At 34.3% G+C, this 13,536-nt stretch overlaps 1 pseudogene; it reads right to left on the reverse strand.

Moving 5' to 3' along the window:
- LOC138171827 (protein YIF1B-like) overlaps positions 1-13,235 on the reverse strand; it is a 41,825-nt pseudogene extending 28,590 nt beyond the window's left edge.
- Positions 13,236-13,536: the final 301 nt, after the last annotated feature.

Here is a 13,536-nt window from a genome sequence, read left to right on the forward strand (position 1 = left end):
ATCTATCTATCTATCTATCTATCTATCTATCTATCTATCTATCTATCTATCTATCTATCTATCTGTCTGTCTGTCTGTCTGTCTGTCTCTCTGTCTCTCTGTCTGTCTGTCTATCTATCTATTTTTCTATCTATCATTATGGGAATGGAAATTTAAGATCTCCCTTGCGTCTAGGTCCCTTGATAGGCATAAGTGACTCTGAGAACCTTCTTTGATTTGAAAATATACTCTGCCCCCTGAGAGGCTGAATGTGGTCACAAGGAGCCTGTGGCTGTGGTGAGGGTGGGGATGGGGTGTTTGTTTTTCAGGAATGCCCACACCTGATTGCTTTTTGATTGGGCAGTGTGTCTAGAGGGCTGGGAGATTCTTTTATCCAGGAGAAGGCTATATAGATCTTGATGTGAGATTTTGCTTTGGGGATGACTTTGACAAAAGATATGTGATTTGACTAGACGAGACCCTGGGCAGCCATTGAGCCCCCCAGTTTTGAAAACCCAGATGTTGGTGCTTCGCTCTCTGGTAACTGCCTAGGTGTGGATGTAATGGTCAAACAGTTGGAAGCCTGTCTGCTTATGTTTCTCTGTATTTGTTGTCCGCTTGTAACTTGTTTGTATTCTCAGAAGTTCAGGGTGCTGACCTTTTCCCCCTGAGCTAGGTAAATAACAAATGTTTGATCAAAGTAAATTGTTAACCCATTTTGAGTTGCTTTCCTTTAGAAACGCAGATCTAAAAAATTGTGTTGGCAGCCACCATGGGTATGCTAGGGTGCTTGCTGATACATTTATCTATATTTATTTATTATAGCTCTGCTTCGAACAGAGGCCGGCTTGGTCACCTTACACATAAGCACCTCTTGATATTTTACAGTCTGAAATAACCTAAAATTTGAAATTTTATAATATAAGCAGAAGTTTCCATTCCTTATTTTTCACAAGCTCTTATTAAAAGTACAATCACATATTTCCCATGCAACTTCATTTTTTATTTTCTTTTTTAAAAAATTATTTATTTACTTTTGGTTTAAAACATTCAGTTCCACAGTCCCTTACATTTCAAATTTTCTTGCCCTCCCTCTCATCATCCTAACCACGCTCTCAATGGCAGCATGTTATCAAATACAGGATCTACAAATGCATTCATATTAAACATTAGTCAAGTTGTAAAGAAGGATTATAACCAGTGGAGTGATCGATGAAAAAGAAAAAAACAAAACAAAATAAAAAAGGAAAAAAAGAGCAAGCAGTTGGCTATAATCTGCCTTCCAAGTCTGTAGTTCTTTCTCTTAATGAGGATATCCCTTTCTATCATGAATCTTTTGGAGTTATCTTATATTATAACCTTGCATTGCTGAAAGGAGCTCAATCTATCCAAGTCAGTTGTTACACATATGTTGTGTTTGTAATTGTGTACAAAGTTCTCCTCATTCTGCTCTCCTCACTCAAAATCAATTTATATAAGGACCCTCCAGGTTGTTATGAAGTCTGTTTGCTCCTCATTTCTTATAGCACAATTGTAATCCATTGCATTCATATAAAACAACTTGTTTAGCCATTCCCAAATCAATGGGCATCACCTTGATTTCCATTACTTTGCCACCACAAAAAGATCTGCTATAAATATTTTTCTAGTAACAGGGCCTTTTCCCACTTCTGTGGTATGTTTGGGATATAGCCCTAGAAGTGGTATTGTTGGGTCAAATGGTATGCACTTATTTATAGCCCTTTTGGCATAGATCCAGATTGTTCTCCAGGATGGTTGAATCAGTTCCCAGCTCCACCAACAATGCAACATCCTCTCCAACATTTATCATTTTCCTGTATTGTCATCTTAGCTAATCTGAAGAGTGAGATGTGGTATGTAAAATTTGCTTTGATTTTTATTTCTCTAATCAATAGTGATTTAGAGCATTTTTACATGCTTATAGATATCTTTAATTTCATCCTCTGAAAACTGCCAGTTCATATGCTTTGACCATTTATCAATTGGACAATGGATTTTATTTTTTATAAAATTGACTCAATTCTCTGTATATTTTAGAGATTACACCTTTATCAGAAACACTGGTTGTAAAAATTCTTACCCAATTTTCCACTTCCCTCTTGATCTTGGTTATATTAACTTTATTTGTTCAAGAACTTTTTTAACTTAATGTAATCAAAATAATCCATTTTGTATTTTGTAATGTTCTGTCTCTAATTTGGTCATCAATTCCTCCCTTCTCTACATAGTATGACAGGTAAACTATTCCTTGTTCTCCCAGATTGCTTACACTCTCCTCCTTTATATTTAGATTATGCACCCATTTAGATTTTGTTCGGTTTATGATGTAAGATATTGGATTATGCCCAGTTTCTATCGTACTCTTTTCCAGTTTTCCCAACAGTTTTTGTCAAATAGTGAATTCTTATCCCAGAAGCTAAGGTCTTTGGGTTTGTCAAACTGTAGGTTACTATAGTCATTGACTGCTGTGTCTTGTGTACCTAATCTATTTCACTGATCCACCACTCTATTTCTCAGCCAAGGAAGTTGGAAGTAGTTTTGATGACTGCTGCTTTATAATAGAGTTTATGTGTATGGCTAGGCCACCTTCTCTAGTATTTCTTTTCATTAAATCCCTTGGTCATTTTGCATTTTCTTAATCTCTTTAGCACTTTTACTCCTTTTTTGGTTTCACTTTCCTCCATGTCCATATTTGAACATTTTTATGTCACTTTAATGTTTTCCTAGAAGATACCTAGAACACCTTATCCCCCCTCACTTTCTGCCATTTCCCACTTCATATATTCCTTGTCTTCATAAATTCTACATTGTGATTTATTTGTTGACTTGGTGATGAATAGCACTGGAAAAAATCATTAAGTTTTGATAAAAATGCAATATATAAAGATATGGTCATGGCATTCTTCTGCTCAAAATTCTTCAGTGACTCTCTATTGCTTTACAAGTAAACTTTTATGTCTTTTGTGTGGTAATCATGGTTTTCCACTTTCTTTTATTACTCTAACTTTTCCATTTTTTCTCATTTTTTCCCCTTAAGTTATACACCACTACTAATGAACCATAGGGTAGTATATTTTCCTTAAACACTCTATATGCTGTTAGACTTCTGATATTTTTCTCATGTAATTACTTACACACGTAACAACTTCTTACCCTGTTATGTGTTGAATTCCTATTGTGTTTTAATGTTACCACCTCGATGTTTTTCCTGTTTCATTTGTCTATTATCTCTCTTTGTTCTTGTGTAAGAACTGGTTTCAAAACATTCTAACCACATTCCATTTATTATGCAAGTGTGCATGTGTATGAGACTATAAGATCTAGGCAGGCAAGGGCTATGTCTTTCTAAATCTATAAGTACCTAACACTAGTCTACACAGAGTAGTATAATGTAAATGAGATATAAGATTTTCATCACCAATTAATTGGCCTCTGGTGGAGCCCATTAAAAGAAGCTTGCTTAGGAGGGACTTGCTTGTAGAAAGGCTTTCAGATCTTTTGTTAACTTCTAATTAGGCTTTGAGTCAGGAAGGCTAATGCCTTCTGGCTCTAAAAAGGATATATATTTATATATATATATATATATATATATACACACACACACACATATATATGTATATATATATACATATATATGTACATATATATGTATATATATTATATATATATATTCTAAAGTTAGCATTTAATTTGGTGGTTCATTTATTGGAAGAGTTGTCTTGTGATTTGACTAGATAAAACTCTGGGTAGCTATTAAGGAGCCCCCCCAACTTTGAAAATCCCAGATTTTTGTACTTCTCTCTCTGATATCTATGTATTTATTGCCTTGGTTATACAGTTTGATCTGTGCTAATTTCTCAGACAGAAGTCCTGTATGTTGGTATTTATTTCTCTGCTTGTATTTTCTTGGTATTTTGTGTTTTTATTTTCTCTGAAGTTCAGGGTGCTAACTTTTTCCCTAAACCAGTGAATGCAATTTAAACAGCTACCTTGCATACTAAAGCACATCTAAGAGCCTGTGCTAATAGTCATCCTGGGTATGCCAATGTGGTTGTTGGTACAACTAAACACAGGGAATATTTCTCATTTTTATCTCATTAGACCCTAGATCATTATAATCCCTTTTTTCTCCTTTGTTTAAAATCTTATTTTCTACTTAGGCTCATTTCCAAGTAGTGAATAGAGTGCTTTAGCTATTTCTTCATTATATTCCTTTCCCCTTTTAACTTTGAAATCCTCAAAAAAACACTTGAAAACACTCATGTCAGTATACTGGAAGACTTACCTTTTGCAAAAAGAAAGATGCATTACAAATACAGACTTCAGAAAGAGAGAAAGAAGCAGAATAGGTCCTCCATAAATATTCAGCCTACCTTGATGACATGTCAATAACTAAATAAAATGAGCAGTCATTTATATTGTTTATCAAAATACTTAAAAGAAGATTTACATCTTCTGGATCAGGAAGGATGTTTAATCTTTGCAGCTTTCTACATAAGTGAGGAAGCAAAAAAGAAACATCTATTTAAAACATGATGAATAAGATTTTAAATAAGATAAATTTATCAAAAACTGGAAACAAGCTCCGAAATCATTTGTTAGAACTTATGCATTTTAAAGATAAGTAAATTTAGACTTAAAGAAAATTAAATTATATGTCCAAGGACAAACAGGGAATAGGTATCAAAATTAGGATTTGAAATCAGATTTTCTCCACCTAGAATCAGTCCTTTGCTTATCCTACTCAACAGGTTCAAATGCTTGGCATCAAATCAGGTTAAAAAAAGAACAGTTTAGGGTTTTGAAGTATTTTGCATGTCCCTTATAGCTTCATTGAATCCCATTTTACAGATAAGAAAACTGAGGCAAACTAGCTCCAAAAATGCTTAATTTCCCAAAGCAACCAAGATTAGGAGGGAAGCAGAAAACTGAGAATGAATTTGTACAACTAGTACATCTGATAAAGGTCTCATTTCTAAAATATGCAGAGAACTGTGTCAAATTTACAAGAATGCAAGTAATTCCCCAATTGATAAATGGTCAAAGAATATGAACAGGCAATTTTCAGAGGAAGAAATTAAAGCTATATGTAGGCATATGAAAAAAATGCTCTAACTCACTATTGATTAGAGAAATGTAAATGAAAACAATTCTGAGATACCACATCACATCTATTAGATTGAATAACATGACAAAACAGGAAAATGATAAATATTGGAGAAGATATGGGTAACTTGGAAAACTCTCTTATTGTTGGTGGAGCTGTGAGCTTATCCAACCATTCTGGAGAGCAATTTTGAAATAGGGTCAAAGGACTATAAAAATGTGCATACCCTTTGACCCAGCAATACTGCTTCCAGGACTGTATCCAAGGAGATTATAAAAATGGGAAAAGGTCCCACATGTACAAAAGTATTTATATCAATTCTTTTGTGGTGGCCCAGAAACTGGAAATTGAGGGGATGTCCATCAACTGGGGAATAGCTAAACAAGTTGTGGCATATGAATGTAATGGAATCCTTTTGTGCTATAAGAAATGATGAAGAGGAGGACTTCAGAAAAACCTGGAAAGACTTATATGACTCTTGCTGCAAAATGCCATCCATATCCAGAGAAAGAATTGTGTAGTCAAAATGCAGAGCTAAGAAAGCTATTTTCTCTTTTCTTTTTTTTCTCATGGTTTCTCCCATTCATTATAATTCTTCTATGCAACACAACTAATGTGAAAATGTGATAAATTAATGGTAAAGTATGTGAAGAGCCCAAATCAGATTGTATGCCATCTTGGGGCGGGAGGGAAAAGAAGGGGAGAAAATTTAAAACTTATGAAAGTTGACGTTGAAAAGTAAAAATAAATAAATTAGCTAATAAAAAAATTACTTAATTTCCTGGGAATTTGGATTAGGTACTCTGACTTGCTGCAGTAATAGTAGATGCACAGATCTTTTGAATTAGAAGATTAAAGGACATAGAGAAATATTTTTGTAAGACTTCCAGCAATGCAGTTAAGAAGATTTTCCCTCTCATTTCCTTGACCTGAACAAACTCTCATATTTGATATGCCAACATTATGGACAGGGCACACTTAAATCCATGATGAAGCTTGGATTACAATAGATCATAGGATAAGTGGTTAAGGCATCAAACATGTTTAAGATGTTAGAGATCATAGATTTCAACCCCTTCACTTTATAATTGAGGAAACTGATTCTCAAAGAGATTGAATGACTGGCTTAGGAAGGAAGGATTTAAATTTTAATGTAGGTCCTCTAATTCCAACATTCTTAGGATTATGTTGTTCTCCCATGTTAAATGGAAAGATCCCAGAATTTTGAGTCACATAACAACAAAGCTTAGATCATAGCATCATAGTCTAGAGCTAGAAGGAACCTCAAAGTTCATACTACAATGTTCTCAATTACTTGAGTGCTGGGGTTGGAATCAGGAAGACATCTTCCTGAGTTCAAATCTGGTCTCAGACACTTACTACCTGTGTGACCATGGGCAAGTCAGTTAACCTTGTTTTTCTCAGTTCCTCATTTATAGAATGAGCTGAAAAACGAAATGGCAAAGCACTCCAATATCTTTTTTCCAAGAAAAGTCCTAAATGGTATCACAAAGTGTGAGACATAACTGAAACAACTGAACAACAAAGGCATAGTACTTTTCTTAGTGAAGATAAAGACAAAGGAAAGAGTTTGTGGAACTATTTCTCTTCAAATTGGGGAAAGGAGGTACTGGAGATATTCAGTACTTGTCCACAAGGCAGCAGGATCAAAGGCAAGTAATTGCAATAATGGACACAATGGAGTGACTTATATTCTCCTAAAAATCCACTTTGGAACATCTTCACAACTCTATGAGATAGATGTTATTATCTTTATTTCACTCAAGAAAATGAGGCAAACAGAGGTTAAATGCCTATCTTTCCACAACCCTACAACATTGACTGTTTCCATTTTAAAAAATTAATTTTTGCCAATTCATAGAAAGTGAGATTATTTATTTTCATTTCTCTCAGTTATTTGGAACATTTTTTTTCTATTTGGTTGTCAATATTTGGCAGTTCTTCTTTTGCAAACTGTGGCTCATATCCTTTGACCATTCATAAGGGAATGACTATTTGTATTTTGTTTATATATTGGATAACAAACTGTTTTCAGAGAAATTTGTTGACAAGATTATTCTTTTCATTTGAACACTTCCTTTCTTATCCTGGATATAATCATTTTTCTATGCAGAAATTTTCATCCTCAAGTAACCATAGTTTTCTGTTTTATTTTTGTAACTGCCTCTATCTCTTGTTTGGCTAATAATACATCTCCTCTACCTGGCTATGAGAGCTATACAAATTGTTGCTTTTCTGATTTTTAAAATAGTCTGATCTTTAATATTAAGGTCATGTATCCATATGGAATATAGAGTATGGTATAAGATACTTATCTAGATCTAAGTTCCTTTCAGAGTGATTTCCAATTTTCTCAGCATTTTTTTACTAACTAGGAAGTTTTAATCTAGACAGCTTCTTTTTCATTTTGTGTAAAACATTGGGTTACTGAATTCTATTGTTTTTGAATCTCCCTTTTAAGATTTCTTCCATTGATTTATCTCTATGATTTCACAAATACCATGTGGTTTTGATGACAGTTGCTTTATAACATAGTTTGAGGTCCAGATGCACAGTACCCCTCATTCTTACTTCTTTTCATTATTTTTCTTTATATTATAGGTCTTTTGTTAGGTGAATTTTGTTATCATTTTATTCAGCCCTATAAAACACTCTCTTAATAATTTGACTGTAGCATCAAAAGTGCAATTTATTTTTGGTAGTAATATCATTTTTATTATATTGACAAAACCCAACCATAAGCATGAAATATTATTCCATATATTTAAGTTGTCCTTCATTTCTTTAAAGATTGCTTTTTAATTGAATCTATACATTTTTATGTGATTTTGGAGATTGATCCCCAGACATTATAGGCATATTTAACTTATTGGAATGAGATTTTACTTTCTAGTATTCCTTATTGTATTTTGTTATTATTGCATAGAAATGTTATTGATTTTTGAGTATTAATTTTGTAACATGCAACTTTGCTAAGGCTTAATTGATATCTTTCTTTATTCACTGGGATTTTCCAAACAAACTAACATATGATCAGCAGAGGGAAAATTTGAGTTCTACTTTATCTAACTTTATTCCTTTAATTTCTTTTTCTGACTTTTATGCTGTCACTAGTATTTCCAGAATTCCATCAGATAATATTGGGAAGAGCATACATCATTGTTTCTCTTTTACATTTATGGGGAAAGCTTCTAATGTATCCTTACTCCATGTCTATTGTTGATTTACTATTTTTAAAGAGCATATTCAGTTTAATAATCTTCTGTTTTTCTATTTTCTTAATGTGTAAATAAAAGGATATGTTTTCTTCCTGAAGAGTGCCTTAGATGAACCGCAGAAATTTTGGTCTCTTGTTTAATCGTGCATATTTTCTTTTTAAAAAAGCATTAGTTATTAAAAAATAAAAAAGCATTAATTATTTCTGTGATTTGTTCTTTGGCTCAGTCATTATTTAAGATAGCATGAAGTCTCCATTTGGATTTGTATCTTTTGTTTGTCGCCCCTAAACCAATTTTTGTTCTTATTTCATTATGGATTGTAAAGAAATATTATTTATGATTTTTTTGCACTATTTCTGTTACATGATCAATTTTTGTAAAAGTTCCATGTGATAAAAATAAATATGTATATTCTTTTGTTTTCCCATTTGGGAGATGCCATAGGTCCTTAACTCTACTTTCTTCAGAAATGTGTTCATCTCTCCTGAGAAAATTGAGAGGACTGAGAAGATTATTTCAGCAAGTGGTTAGTGGTGGGAACTGAGTGAACCACATTGCATCAATCTTGTCACTCAATTCTGAATAGCCTAGCACACTTACTATTCAGTTATGGGGGTAGTCCGGGTAGCTAGTCTTTGTGATGAAATTTCTTTCAATTATTGAAATTGGGAGAAAATTTTGTTGCATTATTTTAACTTAGCCTTGTATGACTGGTACTTTGGATCATATCTAACTGTTGCTTGGAGACCCATAATTAAGGATCTAGATTATGATTGTCAAAGACTGATTTAAGAAGTTTTTCTTTTGAATTGAATTGTACATCTCAAGCAACCCATATGTCTTATCTGAAAACTGACTCTGTATTTATCAATCAGTTATTGTTTCAATGTTTCTTTGATTGTTCACAGGTAGTTGAGGGCAGTGGAAGCCATAATTTTCTGAACTAAGAGAATTGCACCTGTTTGCTCTCCCCATTCCAACTTGGAAAAGAACTAATCTTTCATGCAGTGAGAAATCAAATTATCTAATGTTGAATTTCTTATTTTTAATTAATTGGCATTATTAATTTGTCTTCATTTGTTTTAAATTTGTGAAAATCTGTATGCCTCTATATTTAGGGTCCAGACCTAAGGTGAGTTAAACTGTTCCCTGTTTGTTGGGTAATTGCCATGCATCAGTTAATAAACTTATATCTCTGAAGAATGAGTGTTTGTTTCCTCAGTCATTCCATCTTTCACCTGACCCACTCCTGCATTCATTTCATTCTTTATTTCTTCCCCTTCACTTTTTCTCTCACTTTATCATGTAGATTCCCTTTCCTCTGACTCCTTTAAACTAGTCCTGTGCAGTAATTTATTTTAAATTCTGTCTTTTTTTATGCCTCTTTCCAAAAAGGATTTATTTCACTCTCGCCATTATACATGTTCTCTTTCTGCTTTACTTAGACTCTCAACATCTGACCCATATAATCATCTGATCTCTCCCTTTTCTCTGTATACTTCATACAACCAAAGCCTCCAATGAATTTTTCCTTAAGTTCTTTCTTCTATTTGCTTCCTGCCACTGCCTTGTAGGGTTTACCCCATGCATTCCCCTTTTCTAGTGTGCCTGACTTTCAGAATAATGTATATTATTTCAGCTGTCAGAGGAAATATTTTTCCATGATTGGGAACACACCCTCCTACTGATTCATACTCTTTTTTATTTTTGCTTTTTGGGGGGCAAATGGGGTTAAGTAACTTGCCCAAGGTTATATGGCTAGTTTTTTTTTTTGGGGGGGGAGGTGTTGAGTGTCTGAGGCCAAAACCAAACTCGGGTCCTCCTGACTCAGGGGCCAGCACTTACTTACTGAGCCACCTAGCCACCCGTATACTCTTTTTTATTGACCTTTTTTTCTTTTACATTTCCCTGGAATTTTTGTCCCTCAGTCCATGTTCTGTTCATCTTCTAAGGGACAGTTGACCCCTGGGTCAACACCATCAAGCATTCCCAAGACAAGTAGACTTTACAGGCACTAAATACCCAAGGTCTCTAAGTGAGGTCCTCTTCTCATTTTGCCCATAAGAGCATTCATCAGTGGAACTTGGTCACACTCCAAAATGAGGCCTCCTTTCTTTTGCCACATTTTAAATCTTCCATCCCTCCTCCTCCTTACGTATGCCCCTCTATTAATCTTTCCTTTCTGAGACCATAGAGGTCACCATCTCAGTTTTCATTCTCCTGCACCTTTCTTTACTTTGACATTTTTGATCAGTCTTTCCTCCTTGATGCTCTGTAATCCCTAGATTTTAGGACACCACACTCTCCTAGTTTTTGTCCTTCTTGTTTGACTACTTCTTCTTTGTCTTCTTTGCTGGATCCTTCTTCAGATCACACCCTCTAATGACAGGTTTCCCTCAGGTTTCCATCCTCGTTCCTATTCTCTTCTCCTTCTATACTATTTTATTAGTTATTTCATTAATTACATACTCTAGTCTTGTGACTCTCAAGTCTACCTTCTTGCACCAGGCTTTCTACTGACTTCCAGTCTTTCGTCTCTAATTTCCTTACAGACATCTCAAAGATGACTGGTAGATATCTCACGATCAATATACCCAAAATGGAGCTTGTTATCTCTCCCCCAAACAATCCCCTTCACACTTTCCCTATTAAAGAAGAGGGAAACTTTTACTCCATACAGAGACCTGTGGAAGATGTTAATTTAGAAAGGTCAAGGTCACCCACTGGATTCTGTATCATTCCTAGTCATCTTGACATTTTTATTGCCACTGGGTCTCAATGATTCTAGAGGAGAGGGAGGAGATGAAAACTTTACCCAGCTCTTCTTCAATTAAACTCAATTCACATGCAAGTCAAGACATCACCCTCATGTCACTGGTGTTCCTCAAGAAGTAAAGATGAACAACAACAATAAGCAATACCATCTTCCCATGTAGGAATGTAATACTGAAAAGTTATTGAATCCCTCAAGATTTCTCTTTCTTTTTAACTTTTTATGATTCTCTTGAATCTAATCTGCTCTGATCTTTTCATTAGGAATTCTTGAAAGTCCTCTATTTAAATTAATATTCATTTTCCCCTTGAAGGATTGTACTTTGTTTTCTAGGTGGGAGATCCTTGGTTGCATCCATCTCCTTTGCCTTCTGGAATATCATATTTAAAGCTCTCTGATCCTTTAATAGAGAAAATACTAAATCTTGTGTTATCCTAGTCATGGCTTCATGATATTAGATTTTTTTTCTGGCTATTTGCAATAGTTTCTCCTTGACTTGTGAGCTTTGGAATTTGGCGACATTATTCTTAGGAGTTTACATTTTGGGATTTTTTTTAGGAGAGTCATGATTTATTCCTATTTTATCCTCTAGCTGTAGGATATAAAGGCAGTTTTCCTTGAAAAAAAAGTGAAATATATTATCTAGGCTCTTTTCTTTATCGTGACTTTTATGTAATCCAGTAATTCTGAGATTATCTGCCCTGAAAATCTTTTCTAGATCAGTTTTTTCCCAATGAGATATTTCACATTTCCTTCTATTTTAACATTATTTTGATTTTTTTCTTGATGTCTTATTGAGTCATTAGCATCCATTTGCCTAATTTTTAGTGTCTGATTTGAGCTTTTGTACCTCCTTTTTCATTTGGCCAATTCTGCTTTTTAAGGTTTTATTTTCTTTAGCAATTTTTGTGCCTCTTTTACTAAACTGTTGACTCATGTTCAAGATTTCTTTGCATCACTCTCACTTCTTTTTCCCATTTTTTTCTGTTATCTTTCTTATTTGCTTTTTAAAATACTTTTTTAACTCCTTCAGGAATTATTTTTTGGACCTGAGACCAATTCCCAATTTTTCTTTTAGCTTTTGAATGTAGCAGCATTGACATTGATATTTTCTTCTTAGTTTCTTCTTTCCCACTGTTCTTTCCATCTGTTACAATCCTTCTTTATAACCTGATATGAATATAATGGAATCCTATCGTGCTTTAAGAAATGAGGAGCAGATGGACTTCATATTTACCTGCAGAGGCTTATGCAAACTGATGCTGAGTGAGGAGAGCAGAACCAGGAGAAATTTGTACACAATTAAAGACACGATGTACGTATGACGACCACCTTTAATTGACTGCACTCCTCTCAGCAAAGCAGGGTTATAAGACAATTCCAAAAGACTCATGATGGAGAGAGATGTCTACATTCAGAGAAAGAACTAGAAAGAACAGAGTTTAAATGCAGATTGAAGCAAACTACCTGCTCTCTTTCTTTTTCTTTTTTGGTTTTGTTTCCTCTTTCTCATTTTTCAATTTTTGTGCCTCTTTTACCAATCTGTTGACTTGTTTTCCAGATTTCCTTGCATCACTGTCTTCTTAGTTTGTTCTGATCTTCTCTATCACCACAATAACTTTCTATGATCATAGTGTTTTTCATGTTTCCTCATTTTCCAACATTTTTCTTGAATTTTAAGTTTATAATAAAGTTGAACTATGCTCCTGTGTAGAGAGGGCACAGTTCCAAGATTCAAGCTTTTTTTGCTACTATTTTCAGGGCTAATTCTGGGGATCTATAAGTTTTCAGTACTTCCAAGGTGTTATGACCTAAGGAGAGGTAAGTTCACTGCTCTCCTGGGATTCTTTTACATAAGTATCATTCTCTACCCTGGAACAGTAACTAGGATTCCCATTCCCCTGTGGCCTTACATTATTATTATCATCATTATCATTATTTTTAAAAGGTCACTCATTTAGCAACCTTGGTCACTATACTTGACTCATTTCTCTGATCAAGTTGTCTATTTGTGGTATAGGATACATATTACCCTCTTTGGATTAGTAAATCTCAGAGTTATTGTAGGCAACTGATGATTCATGTTTTCTTCCACTGACATGCCCTCTTGATGCATTTCTGATTACTGAATTCCTTTCCTGGATTCACTAACTGTTCAAACTGCCAGAATGATGCAGATGCTATTTCATCTTGGAACTTCACTCAGTACCTTTGTCCTTATTACCTTGGAATACCCACTAGTCTATGTGATCTTCTTACTCTGATTATTGAACATCTTTCATATATGTCAGATCTCTTTTCATATTATGAAAATTCCTCCTGGGGCTTTGGTTTGGGAGAGGGTTAGCCTTGGCTGGCCAACTTTTCCCCCTCTTTGCTGTGTTTCTAACTTTTCCAAATTGTGTGACAATTCTTAA

The sequence above is a fragment of the Petaurus breviceps genome, unplaced genomic scaffold (assembly GCF_028583685.1).
Source record: "Petaurus breviceps papuanus isolate PSGF00001 unplaced genomic scaffold, PetGlider_PUasm1.0 47, whole genome shotgun sequence".
Classification (NCBI taxonomy): Eukaryota; Metazoa; Chordata; class Mammalia; order Diprotodontia; family Petauridae; genus Petaurus; species Petaurus breviceps.